Source organism: Thalassophryne amazonica, chromosome 1, assembly GCF_902500255.1.
Source record: "Thalassophryne amazonica chromosome 1, fThaAma1.1, whole genome shotgun sequence".
Taxonomy (NCBI): Eukaryota; Metazoa; Chordata; class Actinopteri; order Batrachoidiformes; family Batrachoididae; genus Thalassophryne; species Thalassophryne amazonica.
The window spans coordinates 127059628-127076389 of record NC_047103.1 but is presented as its reverse complement, the minus strand read 5'-3'; the positions used below and the strand labels follow the sequence as shown (position 1 = coordinate 127076389).

The 16762-nt window shown below is 42.9% G+C and overlaps 1 protein-coding gene across 1 annotated transcript in view; it reads right to left on the bottom strand.

Annotated features, from left to right (window-relative positions):
* dmd (dystrophin) overlaps positions 1-16762 on the bottom strand; it is a 1392820-nt gene that overhangs the window by 1209300 nt on the left and 166758 nt on the right. The window contains exon 2 of the mRNA XM_034174291.1: positions 13227-13288. The gene's annotated coding sequence lies outside the window, so the exon portion shown is untranslated. The remainder of the gene's footprint in view (positions 1-13226; positions 13289-16762) is intronic.

The window sequence follows — 16762 nt, the reverse complement described above, 5'->3', positions numbered from 1 at the left end:
AAGAAACCTCCAGCAGAACCAGGCTCAGGGAGGGGCAGTCTTCTGCTGGGACTGGTTGGGGCTGAGGGAGAGAACCAGGAATAAGACATGCTGTGGAGGGGAGCAGAGATCAATCACTAATGATTAAATGCAGAGTGGTGCTGTTAAAGATTTTATATATATATATTTTTATCACTGTTAAACATTTGTTCCTTTGTCTTTGTTCTGATGAAATGTTATTGAGCTGTTTTGCACCTGTCTTAACGTAACCCTGAGAATGTACTTGTTATTATTACACTGATAGCACAACTTTGTTTCTGTAGCCACTAACGACTGGGAGTGAAGAGATGGAGGTTATTTTGACCTTATGCTGTACAAATGCTTACTGTTTTGAACAGGACACTCCAAGCTTTTGCAGAACAGATGATAAGTGCAAACAGAGGAGCCTGCAAGAACGAGATGTGCTGACCTTCAAAGATATGATTAAACAAAAGGAACCGTTTCTCCACACAGCTGTAACCATTAGTATACGTGCCATGAGATGTTTTGTTTTACGGGAAGAAACTTGTCTTGCGATGCTCCCCCCCACCCTTAGGACAAGTTTCACAATGTGGGTAGGGCTTTCTCCTAATAAAAAGAGTGAGCATGCGCAGCAGTCCTCAGTGCTTTCAGTGGTACTACGTGTACGGACTGTCTGCACTCCTCGCGAGCTAAATTTGACTTTCTGTCTCACTGGTGTTTCTTGACTCTGTTTGTCTTGTTAAAGGTTTTAAGAATGTTTGGAGGAGAAAATACCCAACAGGTGCATACAGAGCAAAAAGAGAAAGAAACAGTGCATCATGGGAACCCCCCAGCAGTCTACGTCTATAGCAGCATAACTAAGGGATGGTTCAGGGTCACCTGATCCAGCCCTAACTATAAGCTTTAGCAAAAAGGAAAGTTTTAAGCCTAATCTTAAAAGTAGAGAGGGTGTCTGTCTCCCTGATCTGAATTGGGAGCTGGTTCCACAGGAGAGGAGCCTGAAAGCTGAAGGCTCTGCCTCCCATTCTACTCTTACAAACCCTAGGAACTACAAGTAAGCCTGCAGTCTGAGAGCGAAGCGCTCTATTGGGGTGATATGGTACTACGAGGTCCCTAAGATAAGATGGGACCTGATTATTCAAAACCTTATAAGTAAGAAGAAGAATTTTAAATTCTATTCTAGAATTAACAGGAAGCCAATGAAGAGAGGCCAATATGGGTGAGATATGCTCTCTCCTTCTAGTCCCCGTCAGTACTCTAGCTGCAGCATTTTGAATTAACTGAAGGCTTTTTAGGGAACTTTTAGGACAACCTGATAATAATGAATTACAATAGTCCAGCATAGAGGAAATAATGCATGAATTACTTTTTCAGCATCACTCTGAGACAAGACCTTTCTGATTTTAGAGATATTGCGTAAATGCAAAAAAGCAGTCCTACATATTTGTTTAATATGCGCTTTGAATGACATATCCTGATCAAAATGACTCCAAGATTTCTCACAGTATTACTAGAGGTCAGGGTAATGCCATCCAGAGTAAGGATCTGGTTAGACACCATGTTTCTAAGATTTGTGGGGCCAAGTACAATAACTTCAGTTTTATCTGAGTTTAAAAGCAGGAAATTAGAGGTCATCCATGTCTTTATGTCTGTAAGACAATCCTGCAGTTTAGCTAATTGGTGTGTGTCCTCTGGCTTCATGGATAGATAAAGCTGGGTATCATCTGCGTAACAATGAAAATTTAAGCAATACTGTCTAATAATACTGCCTAAGGGAAGCATGTATAAAGTGAATAAAATTGGTCCTAGCACAGAACCTTGTGGAACTCCATAATTAACTTTAGTCTGTGAAGAAGATTCCCCATTTACATGAACAAATTGTAATCTATTAGACAAATATGATTCAAACCACCGCAGCGCAGTGCCTTTAATACCTATGGCATGCTCTAATCTCTGTAATAAAATTTTATGGTCAACAGTATCAAAAGCAGCACTGAGGTCTAACAGAACAAGCACAGAGATGAGTCCACTGTCCGAGGCCATAAGAAGATCATTTGTAACCTTCACTAATGCTGTTTCTGTACTATGATGAATTCTAAAACCTGACTGAAACTCTTCAAATAGACCATTCCTCTGCAGATGATCAGTTAGCTGTTTTACAACTACCCTTTCAAGAATTTTTGAGAGAAAAGGAAGGTTGGAGATTGGCCTATAATTAGCTAAGATAGCTGGGTCAAGTGATGGCTTTTTAAGTAATGGTTTAATTACTGCCACCTTAAAAGCCTGTGGTACATAGCCAACTAACAAAGATAGATTGATCATATTTAAGATCGAAGCATTAAATAATGGTAGGGCTTCCTTGAGCAGCCTGGTAGGAATGGGGTCTAATAAACATGTTGATGGTTTGGATGAAGTAACTAATGAAAATAACTCAGACAGAACAATCGGAGAGAAAGAGTCTAACCAAATACCGGCATCACTGAAAGCAGCCAAAGATAACGATACGTCATTGGGATGGTTATGAGTAATTTTTTCTCTAATAGTTAAAATTTTGTTAGCAAAGAAAGTCATGAAGTCATTACTAGTTAAAGTTAATGGAATACTCAGCTCAATAGAGCTCTGACTCTTTGTCAGCCTGGCTACAGTGCTGAAAAGAAACCTGGGGTTGTTCTTATTTTCTTCAATTAGTGATGAGTAGAAAGATGTCCTAGCTTTACGGAGGGCTTTTTTATAGAGCAACAGACTCTTTTTCCAGGCTAAGTGAAGATCTTCTAAATTAGTGAGACGCCATTTCCTCTCCAACTTACGGGTTATCTGCTTTAAGCTGCAAGTTTGTGAGTTATACCACAGAGTCAGGCACTTCTGATTTAAAGCTCTCTTTTTTAGAGGAGCTACAGCATCCAAAGTTGTCTTCAATGAGGATGTAAAACTATTGACGAGATACTCTATCTCACTTACAGAGTTTAGGTAGCTACTCTGCACTGTGTTGGTATATGGCATTAGAGAACATAAAGAAGGAATCATATCCTTAAACCTAGTTACAGCGCTTTCTGAAAGACTTCTAGTGTAATGAAACTTATTCCCCACTGCTGGCTAGTCCATCAGAGTAAATGTAAATGTTATTAAGAAATGATCAGACAGAAGGGAGTTTTCAGGGAATACTGTTAAGTCTTCTATTTCCATACCATAAGTCAGAACAAGATCTAAGATATGATTAAAGTGGTGGGTGGACTCATTTACTTTTTGAGCAAAGCCAATAGAGTCTAATAATAGATTAAATGCAGTGTTGAGGCTGTCATTCTCAGCATCTGTGTGGATGTTAAAATCGCCCACTATAATTATCTTATCTGAGCTAAGCACTAAGTCAGACAAAAGGTCTGAAAATTCACAGAGAAACTCACAGTAACGACCAGGTGGACAACAGATAATAACAAATAAAACTGGTTTTTGGGACTTCCAATTTGGATGGACAAGACTAAGAGTCAAGCTTTCAAATGAATTAAAGCTCTGTCTGGGTTTTTGATTAATTAATAAGCTGGAATGGAAGATTGCTGCTAATCCTCCGCCCCGGCCCGTGCTACGAGCGTTCTGACAGTTAGTGTGACTCGGGGTGTTGACTCATTTAAACTAACATATTCATCCTGCTGTAACCAGGTTTCTGTAAGGCAGAATAAATCAATATGTTGATCAATTATTATATCATTTACCAACAGGGACTTAGAAGAGAGAGACCTAATGTTTAATAGACCACATTTAACTGTTTAGTCTGTGGTTGCAGTTGAAGGTGCTATATTATTTTTTCTTTTGAATTTTTATGCTTAAATAGATTTTTGCTGGTTATTGGTAGTCTGGGAGCAGGCACCGTCTCTACGGGGATGGGGTAATGAGGGGATGGCAGGGGGAGAGAAGCTGCAGAGAGGTGTGTAAGACTACAACTCTGCTTCCTGGTCCCAACCCTGGATAGTCACGGTTTGGAGGATTTAAGAAAATTGGCCAGATTTCTAGAAATGAGAGCTGCTCCATCCAAAGTGGGATGGATGCCGTCTCTCCTAACAAGACCAGGTTTTCCCCAGAAGCTTTGCCAATTATCTATGAAGCCCACCTCATTTTTTGGACACCACTCAGACAGCCAGCAATTCAAGGAGAACATGCGGCTAAACATTTCACTCCCGGTCTGATTGGGGAGGGGCCCAGAGAAAACTACAGAGATCCGCATCACTGCCTGAACACATACTGAAGACATACGCAGGACATACACAACCAACGCGCCGCATATCCCCTGTCATCCGCTGATATCCGCAACCGATGTGTTGCCGCGGCTTGGCGGTGGACCGGGACAGCGTGCAAAACAGATATGATGCGTGCCCAGCACGGCCACATCACGGTCGCAAATGGTATGTCGCGCATGCAGACTAGAGCATGACACGGGAGTGGATTTTCACTCCTGTCCCATCCCACTCCCAGAAAAAAAATCCCATCCTGTCCCAATCCTGGACTGGAGTAAAAAAATAAATCCCATCCCGTCCCACTCCTGTAAAGATGACTTCCAATCCCATCCTGCTCCCACTCAAAATCAGTCCCACTCCCATCCCACTCCCGTATGTCTCGCGCCGTGATGATCAATCAGGGACAGAATATGTAGTGACGTGGATATGTCTGGAGTTTGACTGAAGATGTGAACATGTCCTGTTGCTGGTAGCAGCCTGTGAGCAGGACTTATGTCTCTTTTGTAGTTTATTTCACAATTATGACAGAGTTTTTGGAGCGAGCAGCAGCACCACAGCAGCAGGAGCGGAGTTTCTTTTTCATTTTATGTTACGTGTGCGCGCAAGCGAATGGAGATTATTTTACTTATTAACTACACAGATGTATAATAGAACAAATGTTGAACAAATGTTGGCTTCTTAACACAATTATGACTGTTTTTTGGTGGAAGAGCGAGCTGCAGCAAGCAGCGGAGTTTCTTTTTTTTTTTTTAATTGTTTACATGTGCGCGAGTGAACAGGACAGTTGGTCCTCAAACTGGGTCCTGCAGAGGCGGAAGGACCGCTGAAAGCGGGAGTCATCCAGACACAGCTCCTGCAGCAAATAATGATACTCTCTGTATTGGGAGCTTTTCACAACTCGCTCCGTATGATCAACATCCGTCATGTTAACTTGACTGACAACTGGAGCCAGCAAGCAGAATGGAAGCTTCTCCTATTTGATGACGCACCGGGGTGAATTTTTGCAGCAAAAGCAGAGCGACACACCGGGCGAAGGAGGCGCGTCCGTCGCCACGCGACCCCCGCAAATTTGTGGTGTCTGATCGCGCCCAGTGTGAACGTGGTATTAAATAGATGAAAATCATCATCTATTTTTGGCAATCCCGCTCCTGCCGCTCCCGTTAATTTTTATTCCCGTCCCATCCCAATCACGGGATTGTTAAAATTTTGACTCCCATCCCCCGGGAATCCCGCAGGAATCATGTGACCCACGGGAATTCCCGAAAAATGTCATCCTCTGATGCAGACAGAGTGGGCACGGATGAAGCGAGTGCATCACGGCCGCTGTGCCCCTCATGGGGGTGCCTCCGTGGTCGCCTTCGCTTCTGTTCCCTGTTATATCCACTTTTCTTCCTCATGTATTCGCTGATCCACCCCGGGACATTTGTCATTTCCGCCCACCTTTGTTGCGGACGCTCAGCTTTTGTCTCCTCATTTCATGCGCAAATCCTCCTAAACGCCAGTGGGACAGGGCCCTAATATTGAAAACCAACCATGCACGTCATGTCTCCTTTTTTATTGCTGCGCCAGACATCAGCTGACAAGGAAAACATGCATAAATAGGAAAATAGGATAGGAAAAAATAGACACAAACAGGTGATTTATTCTTTATTTGGGAGGAAATCTGACATTTTATTGAAATGGGCGGTCCAAAGTTTGTGCAAATGTCCATCCCCACTTCAAGCTGAATTTTGTGTGGAACACCCAGATGCACATATACAGTATATTTACTCAATCGTTAATTCTCTGTACTTGGTTATTCTGATTACTGATTATATTAACAAATGAAAGAAGCTGACCACACAAATCATGAAATGTCTTGCGTTCATACTCTGCAATGAAACAGAAGTCAGAGCAAATGTACGACTCACTCCATTTTCTTTTATCCACCCCCACCTTAATAATTTTTTCTGATAAAGGGTTGTAAGAGACAGAATACAAATTGCACACTGGATCTTAGTTTGTGCCTCTTAGTTTGTGCTTGGATTATGGATAAATTGTAAAGTAAAGCTATGTTGAAACATGCCTGAAATGCACTTACACTGTGCACTATGCTGGTATACACTGGGAGATTGCAGCAGTCCTACAGGTTCATTGCAAGCCACTTTGTGCGACATGCATGGACTTCTATCACAAATGTGATGTGTGCAGACTGTATGATGTCACACAGAAACATTGGGTGAAACATCATCACGTTACCCTGACAGCCAAAACAATGGAAAAAGAAGCCTGAATTTGCTGACAGGTCAAAAAAAATCTGTCACTGCAGAGACAATTAAGCTAATTTATGACAGCACATTGGACAGACTATATGTTTGCTGAGAGGGTGATTGTTTTTATAAGCGGTTTAGAAATACAGTTAATGCATGCTTTTTTATTTTCGTATTTTATTCATTTATTTTTAATGAAAGGATGGATCCACTCCTTGCTTTTCTAGCAAGAAAACAAAAAACTATTATGGACACAGGCAATACTGTGATGCTGGTTGAGGAATTTCAAAAGTCTGATATTTTTCTGAGGCTGTCACAGTGCGATGTGAGGCCACTGTTTTCAGAGCCACGACCACAAATGCACCTTTTCTTTCACAATGCAAACCATTCATCTAGGACGGCCAAAAACTGAACCCTGTATACCACGCGCTTTACACCACTGTTTCTCAAACTTTTTCAGACCATATATTTGTACAAATCAAATAATAAGTACAATAATACACTTAACTCCCAAAACATCCAAAAACAATAGGTCTACTTACCACTCTATCAGTATATTACAATAGTATATTATTATCTATTAGATTCTGCTGAAGAAGCACTTTTAAACTAGAATATCATATGAATTTAAAATGTTTTATTTTACCCATGTACTCAATGACCACTAGGATCATTCATGGACCACCAATGTTCTGTGGACCACTGTTTGAGAAAGGCTGCCTTAGACCATGAACAATAGATTCTTAAGGGCCCCTTCACACTTAGTGTGAAGTTAGTCAAATTGCACATGAAGTGCACATGAAGCAGGAATCGTATGCAAAACGTGTAAAATCGTAGCTGCATCCAATGCCTCGTAGACCTGTTGCTACAACTATTTGCGCACACCAGCAGCTGAAAGACAGAGTGTGCTCTGTGCGAGCCCATTGAACCCTCTCGCAGCAGGTGTCGGCCAAATTCCAGCTGACACACATGAACATCTAACACCGCTCACTTGGCACTTAGAAAATATGTGGCCATTCGCACTATTAACATGAAAACAGTCAGCAGACGATCAGTGCATATGTGGTGTGCCAGAATGCCGGCTCTCCCCTACAACACGTGTGCGTGTGTTTCGTGACCTCTCCCCACTACCCCCCCGCTCCTCCCCCAACAAGTGTGAGTGTGGTTTGTGCACCCACCACAGGCGAGGCGCATGAACAACACTCTGATCACAGAGTGACATCTTGGGCATGGGGCGTGGCTGGCTACTGACAGCTGTTGAGACATCTCCGGTTGTGGACGTCACAGCTGCAGAACATGTCGTGTGTATTGACGGACATGCGCGTGTGAGTGTGTGCTCATGTGGAAATACATAAAAACATATATCGCTTTTCTGATGGGCTGGAGAAATGGACTGCCAGTTCATGTGGACATGCAGCAGGTGATCTGACTGTCATGTCTGACAGATCATGCGTGTCAGGCCATGAAGGCTGTGAGCAGTGCGCAGCAGGATCAGGACAAGCCAACAGTGTGACAAATACACCACTTTCAGTCACGTATCAGCAGAAATATGCCGTACCAAATGCTGTTTGGTCAGTTATCGCAGTGCTTTTTAAAAAAAATATATTTATCTGCTTGATGATTTTAGCTATTTCACGCTCCTGTTACAAGACAATGATTGTAGCACAGTGGTAAAGTTTCCACCTGGTAATCAGAGCATGCGGGTTCGAATCCCATGAGTGGCTTTTTTGTTTGTATGTTTTTAATTAACCAGGGTTATTTAACCATGGGGTTCTGTATTGTGTCCTCTTTTATTTATTATTTATATCAACTCAGTGATATTCAGTAATTATACAGCTGGTTTTTATTTTATTTTCCTCTGCATCAGTGGCACAATGTGGTGCACCTTGTCCCATGGAACACAGTGTGAGCAGCTGCAGCTGCTCTAATTGTGTTCCTGCTCGAAAGACACCGTTGCATGCACAAACGATCGCACCAGGATCGTGCACGCCTGCCTGTCGGCGCGTTGTTTCATTCATACAAGCTGTTTCACCGTGAGTCACCCTGAGTTGTACTTATTCGCACTATGTGTGAAGGGGCCCTAAGAGAGGGCTCTGAGTGACCGTGCAAAAAGTGTTTTTAATTGACTTTATTTTTTGGAATTAGATCTATTTTGGACTCACTTATTATGGTCTCTTTTCTACATTGTATTTGGTTCTGTTTGAACCAATTATCTGTTGTGAGAATGGCCTAAGCAGTGGGTCGCCCCCCTGAGTCTGGTCTGCTTGAGGTTTCTTCCTCAGAAAAATGCCAGAAGGAGATTTCTTTTCAAACTGTCACCTAAGTGCTTGCTCAAGGGGTTGGTAAGGTTATACCTTACCTATGTGACGTGCCTTCAAGTGACTTTGTTGTTATCTGGCACAATAGAAAATAAACTGAGTTGAATTGAAGGAGATAGTGAGGGAAGCCACAAGGACTGTGGCTGTGATTGGAGAGCCTGTGCACACTGTAGCTTTGTGTACTGCATCGCCAGTTACAGAGCTTCATGTTGGAATGCAACAGGCAAGGATTTTATTCAAAATGTGAAATTTGAGCTTCACCTTGCCAAATATCCGACAGTACGATGGCATTGCATGACTGGATGTGGTGAAAATGAACCCAGAAATACAGTAAAAAGGGAAGCGTTCAAAAACTGTCCTTTAACAGACTCTCCAGAGAGAAAGGGTGAATTAGAAATAAACTTTCATTTTGAGATAATGTATGAATAGCTGCTGTAAAAGGAAATGCCTGTAAAATTGTTTGTGATTTTGAGAGATGCACAAAAAAGTCTTGCAGATGAAAGGAGGTAGAAGATGCTGACGGCTTGAAAACAAACAAAACCCCCCATTTTCCTCCTTTTTCTGAAAATGGGCTCAGGAAGGAAGACAAAATAATGGAAAGGAGATGAGATGAAGAACCTCGGACAAAGAGAGATGAAGAGAGGTGGCCAGCAATAGAGGGAAAGGAGGAAAATATTTATGGATGAAAGCAAGGTCTTAGAATAAGAGGTGGTGAGAAAAAAAAAAAAAAAAAAGACCAGGAGTAAAGGGTAGAGTTGGGTGAAAAGGTTTTGCCAGATTTCTTTAGTACATTGGTGCTGGATCAGTTTTTGATGAGCTCTCAATAAGCCATTTTATGGCCAATTCAGTTTTTGCTGTCATTGTTGTTCTACTGTCCACATGTATTACAGTCCGGAATGAAAATCAGCACCTCCAAATCTGAGGCCATGGTTCTCGACCAGAAAAAGGTGCTTTGCCCTCTTCAGGTCGGTGGAGTGTCCTTGCCTCAAGTGGAGGAGTTTAAGTATCTCGGGGTCTTGTTCACGAGTGAGGGACGGATGGAGCGTGAGATCAATAGACGGATCGGTGCAGCATCTGTTTCCAAACATGAAAAAGGCATCTTCCTGGAACTTATTATAATACTGATAATGATGTCATTTCTGCAGTTTATGACTTCCTTGAACTCTCTGATAAGACCTTCTATGAGAATGTTATTAAGGCACTGCAGCGATGCAGGAAAACGCGTGGGCTTATGGAGATGATGTTGAAAAATGAAGCATAACATTAGTTCACTAATGTTATGCTTCACTGGGTTTCATCTTGGTCTCCCTCAAAACTTTTCAATCACCCCTCATACTGTCAAAGGTGAAATTCATTGCTCATTAAGAGGAACTTAAAGGTTCAAAAATGTTCACTGCCCAGAAAAAAAAAGCCTGAATAGGGAACCACAGTCTCATTTAAATCCTTGCGTGATAAGACAAGATTTGACCACTTCTGGGAACAGCTTGCACAAACACAGCATCACTTCTAAAGGAAAAATTGTGTACTGTTTGTTTTTGGCTGCAATCACTAAAGCAGTCGCGAAAAGTGCATTTTTTTTCAGTTCCCAGTGGAGAGGGGAAGACAAGACAAATGGGAGCAGTTGTGTCGGTACGTTTTAGCCCGCACACCTTGACAGAGTAGCTGCGGTCTCCCACCTGCGCAACCACCTCGACATGTTTGAGCTCCAGGTCATAAGAAAACCACAACACATGTCCACTTTCCACCGCATCGTCACTTTTTCTTTGCATTTTCCCTTTGTTTGATGTATAATTTGCCCAAAAACCCAGAGAAAGTGCCAACATATGTTTCTGATGGGGACACACGAGGGCTGTCCATGGAAAGTAGAATTATGCTCTTTCACTTTACCCCTTTAGTGCCCACCCTCAAACAAGACTATGATACCCTATTAACCAAAAGCCTTTTGTGTCAGTGAGTTGAAAGTGGAATATTTTGGACAGCAGTAACCCTACTACATATGACATTATGCTATCAAAGCAAATGTGCATTAATATCTTTAGGATACTGTATATTCTCATCAAAGATTGTCTCATCAAACACTGTTTGTTAATTTTTTTGGTTTCTGGTGCTGCATGGGTGTGTCCTGGACACAATTGTATGAACTGACAGAGGAAAAGACATGCAGATACTGGTCCTTTCAAATGGTGCATATGTTTCTTTTTCTGCTTTTTCCAGCCATTCAGGAACAGTGAAAACATTTGTCTTAACATCATACACAAATTCATTGTGGACATATGATTTATGGTTGCATATTGTGGAAGATGGACATATAACACTGCAGTATTGGGCGATGGGTATGTGTGCCATTATGTCTACAAATGTGCAATATGAGCACCTGTGTCTGCCTCTGGACCTGTAATAACATATGTAGGTTAGGTTAGCGTAGGAAAGAAGGGGTGGACTATCAGCCCAGCAGAGCGTAGGCCACAAATGGGCCCATTGCATCCCCCTAAATAAATCTTTGTTAAACCTTTTGGTACCCTTGATAAAGGATACCAGGTTTCTTAGCTTTAGTTTCCTAATCTGGACAGGTTTAAAGATAAAGGAACCCAAAAATCTCTGTCTCAGTCTACCCCATGCTGGACACTGGCCCCAAAAAATTGAGAGACATACATGTAACACCATACAATACACATCATGATGACAAAGCCCAAATCATGTTACATAAGTTTCAAGTGCGCCAAATCTCATACATGGCTGTACGAATGTCTGTCCATCACAAATGTGGCTCAAATTTTGGCTGTTTTTCCCCATTCGGGCTGATTCATGCTTTATTCATGTGAAAGATACTTTGACACTTGCACGAATTTGATCCATGCACTGGTACACAATCTGCCGTGCCAGAGAGTAAACTCATTATAAACCATTGTAAACGGTGCGCGGTTGCATGCAAGTGTCCAAATAAAATTTTTAAATGTTCAAAATCTCTGGAACGCATTAGTTTTGTGAACTACACATGAACATTGCGCAAACAATTCAAAAACACTGTGTCACTGCCAGTCATTGCATCATTGCAGCTCATCTGAATGATTATGCTGAGATGTTAAATGTATAATAAACATAATTTTACAGATGCTCATAAGAAGAAACGAAAATGCAACTGTTTTACCAAGCCATTACAATATAAATATTACAAATAATTACGTTTGAGATGATTCCAAATGGGTTCTCCACGTCATGAAGTGCACGAGAACAGCTGCAGCTGCAGAAAATTCCTGTGTGATTCTGCAGCAATTAGTGATGGTTCCATCAGCCAAATTCTGAGAACAAATGATTAATCTGCTATGAAGTAATTATTTTATATAAGGCAGCATCCAGCGGAACACAGGGGGTCACACTGGCACAATGAATTGCACAGCAGTGCGGGGGTTAAATGCATAAAAGTATCAAGGTGCCTTAAGTGTGACGGAGCCCTTAAGGACGTACATTACATGACACCACCCATAGCTTTCTCTGATTCAAGGTGATTCATTTTAAAATTACGTAGCTTCAGTGGGAACTAGAGAATGAGTGGTTTTGGCTAGCTTAGTGAAATAAATACTCTCGACTAGCACTGTCATATATAACATGAATAAAGCCTCATTTATATTCAGCGTTTAGCACAGAGACAGTCAGAGCCTTCTGTCCACACTGTATGAAAGACTATGGATACAGATTAAACAGAACTGTACCACCAGAAATCACAGGAGCAGTGCGGCCAGAAGTACAACCAAGGCAAATTTAGCCAAAAAGACTTGAGGAAGACATTAGTGAAAAGAATTCAGTCCACTTCCCATGAAATATTTAATGTCCTCACATCTCCCCTTGCCTCAGCATCTACCCCACTGCCTCAGTTTTTGTCTGGCAGCCATATGGCTCCTAGATCAAATATGGTCTGTTCCACCACTAGCACATATAGATTTCCGTATGTAAATAAAGCATAAATGAGCCTTAATGAATATGCTAATAACAGGGATTTTACGTTCGGGTGGGGTGGGGTGAACTGATGATATATTATTTAGATCATTTCTTTTGAAATAATATAATCAACTTTATATGAACTGCAGGTGCAAGTGAGCGTGTGAATGAGTTTGTCTGTCTATATGTGTCAGTCATGTGACAGACTGGCAACCTGTTTGGGGTGTACCCCACCTCTCACCCAATGACTGCTGGGATAGGCTCCAGCCCCACCCCGTGTGACCCTAAACTGTAATAAGTGGGTACTGAAAATGAATAAATGCACAGTAAAACCCTCATGTAAACAACTTTTTCCTGTTTAAACAGGCTGACATATTTTGCATTATTACCTGAGATAATTATGTGACAAAAATAGAGGAAATCAGCAACACACAAAATTATGCTGCACTACTACACACTGGATGGCGTTAATAAGGAAAGAAAATAAGTCATCTTACCTTAGCCAACTGTGAGTTCACCCATTTTGTGAAAGTCTTCTTCTGAACATCTTCTCTTTCATCTGACCCAAAACACACAGAAACACAGGGTCAGGAAATAAAGACTCAGCACATACACCGTTTGTTTGTTTGTGTGCTTTGCCCACAAAAGACGAAATGTGAAAATACAGGTCACTGACGGCAGCACTTCAGAAAGTACACAAGTGCTGCACACACAAAACCACTGATTAATACCAGTACGCAGCAGACTCCATCTCTCTTGCTGATTGAGTGCGTGCTTGACAGTCTATCTGGCTGTGTCAACATGTTTAACTGCGTCTTGTTGGATCTTTGAAAGCTCTCTCTCAAACACGCAACACTCCCCCACACACCGTAAGTGGTGATTAGCACAGTAAGAGGCTCCTTTAATCTTGCTCAGGGCTAATTGCATACTCATTGTATCAATCACAGAACCTCTTATGGATGTTCATGGCACAGCCATTGCTGTCACGGAATGAACCACAGTGGTCCACCTGTTGATCTCAGTATGCATACCTTTGCAAAGACACTGCTGAAGATTGGACTGTTTTTGTGGAGAGTTGGTCACGCGGCATACATGTCCACCAAATTTCAGAAAAAAATGTACTTTTGAAATATTTACAGTAATCATGATGACAATAAACCAAACAGACTCCATCAAGCTCTCAGCACAGCACAGACCTCTGATAGTAATGACCCAGTGACCGAAGGCGATAACTGGATGCCTTTGGTACTACCTCTCTTCGGAAAGATGATCCTTGGTAACACTGAAATGACTTTGTGTCAAAGAAGAGGTTACTTAGGGAGACTCAGATGAGCATCTCCTATTCATATCGCCTATTCATTCAGCAATAAAACAAATACTAGCCTGTTCCCCGTGGGGATCCATGGGCTCTAGATTTGGGAAGTGTTTATAAAACAGGTAGCTGACATTTTTGTGGAAAGGGTGGTAATAAATTAAGCAAAGCTTGTATAACGAATTGGATTAGCATGCGAGTCCAGAATGTTTTACAACTTTAAACCAACATTTTTTTAGAAGAACTCAACCCTTTTATTTCCTGTTAATTATGTCATTTTTAAATGTTCATTTACGGTCTTAGTGTATTTCTAAATTGTTTTGGTTCTTGTTATCATACAATAGTGTTCAGAATAATAGTAGTGCTATGTGACTAAAAAGATTAATCCAGGTTTTGAGTATATTTCTTATTGTTACATGGGAAACAAGGTACCAGTAGATTCAGTAGACTCTCACAAATCCAACAAGACCAAGCATTCATGATATGCACACTCTTAAGGCTATGAAATTGGTCTATTAGTAAAAAAAGTAGAAAAGGGGTTGTTCACAATAATAGTAGTGTGGCATTCAGTCAGTGAGTTCGTCAATTTTCTGGAACAAACAGGTGTGAATCAGGTGTCCCCTATTTAAGGATGAAGCCAGCACCTGTTGAACATGCTTTTCTCTTTGAAAGACTGAGGAAAATGGGATGTTCAAGACACTGTTCAGAAGAACAGCGTACTTTGATTAAAAAGCTGATTGGAGAGGGGAAAACTTATATGCAGGTGAAAAAATTATAGGCTGTTCATCTAAAATGATCTCCAATGCTTTAAAATGGACAAAAAACCAGAGACGCATGGAAGAAAATGAAAAACAACCATCAAAATGGATAGAAGAATAACCAGAATGGCAAAGGCTCACCCATTGATCAGCTCCAGGATGAACAAAGACAGTCTGGAGTTACCTGTAACTGCTGTGACAGTTAGAAGACGCCTGTGTGAAGCTAATTTATTTGCAAGAATCCCCCGCAAAGTCCCTCTGTTAAATAAAAGACATGTGCAGAAGAGGCTACAATTTGCCAAAGAACACATCAACTGGCCTAAAGAGAAATGGAGGAATATGTTGTGGACTGATGAAAGTAAAATTGTTCTTTTTGGGTCCAAGGGTCACAGACAGTTTGTGAGATGACCCCCAAACTCTGAATTTAAGCCACAGTTCACAGTGAAGACAGTGAAGCATGGTGGTGCAAGCATCATGATATGGGCATGTTTCTCCTACTATGGTGTTGGGCCTATATTGTTGGGAAAGTGTAGTGACACGGACCCACAACAGGGGGCGTAAATGAACGGACAATGGAAGGAGTCAAATTATAACACTTTACTGTTGTGAATGTCACAACCAAACACAGCAGATTCAGAATGTGCAACAGTCAATTAATAAAGGTGTCGTGTGGGCAGGCTCGACGATAAGAGACGCCCGTCTGGAAACGAACCGGAACCACACGATTTCCACTGCCACCTGAACCCGAGGAATACTGGCGCCGCCAAGTCCCGGAGTCCCCAGGTGGCCACCTTCCCGGCGTGTCGGATCTGGTACTGCTGACAGAAAGCAAAAGACAGTCAAAGGGTGGGTGTGTGAACACCCAGTAACAATGGTGGGAATGCCACCTCCACCTCTCACTCAACACGTTGCAGCGGTCTCAGATGAAAAGGAGCGCCGTCTTGCACAGCCTCCGCAAAAACGACCGGTTCTCCTGCGAACACTCACAATAACAGATTTATAAATCTCACAAAAAGGGCTGAGAGTATTACCTCCAGATGAAGATGATATCTCGGCAGTTTGGTGGAGGTGTCTTCCTGCTTTTATACCAGATGTGTTGATTAGTGACAGCTGTCACGGATGATGGGTGACAGCTGTCACCACGGCTTGTTCCTGAGGCGGCAGCGCCCTCTCGTGCCTGAAGCCCGCACTTCAGGCAGGGCGCCTTCTGGTGGTGGGCCAGCAGTACCTCCTCTTCAGCGGCCCACACAACAGGACCCCCCCCTCAACGGGCGCCTCCTGGCGCCCAACCAGGCTTGTCCGGGTTGCGACGATAGAAATCGGCCAGGAGGGCCGGGTCCAGGATGAAGCTCCTCTTCACCCAGGAGCGTTCTTCGGGTCCATACCCCTCCCAGTCCACCAAATACTGGAAACCCCGGCCCATTCGACGGACGTCCAAGAGCCGGCGAACTGTCCAAGCTGGCTCCCCGTCGATAATACGGGCAGGAGGCGGCGCTGGACCGGGTGCACAGAGGGGCGAGGTGTGATGCGGTTTTATCCTGGAGACATGAAAGACAGGATGGATCCGCAGTGAGGCCGGGAGTTGGAGCCTCACTGCGGTAGGACTGAGGACCTTGAGGATGGGGAAGGGTCCAATGAATCGGTCCTTCAACTTGGGGGACTCGACCTGGAGTGGAATGTCCTTGGTGGAAAGCCACACCTCCTGCCCGGGCTGGTAAGTAGGGGCCGGGGACCGTCGACGGTCTGCATGGGCTTTAGCCCTCGTCCGGGCCCTCAACAAGGCCGAACGGGCGGTGCGCCATACCCGACGGCATCTCCGCAGGTGGGCCTGGACCGAGGGCACACCGACCTCTCCCTCCACCAAAGGAAACAAAGGGGGCTGGTACCCCAGACACACCTCGAACGGGGAGAGGCCGGTGGCAGAGGACACCTGGCTGTTATGAGCCTACTCGATCCAGGCCAG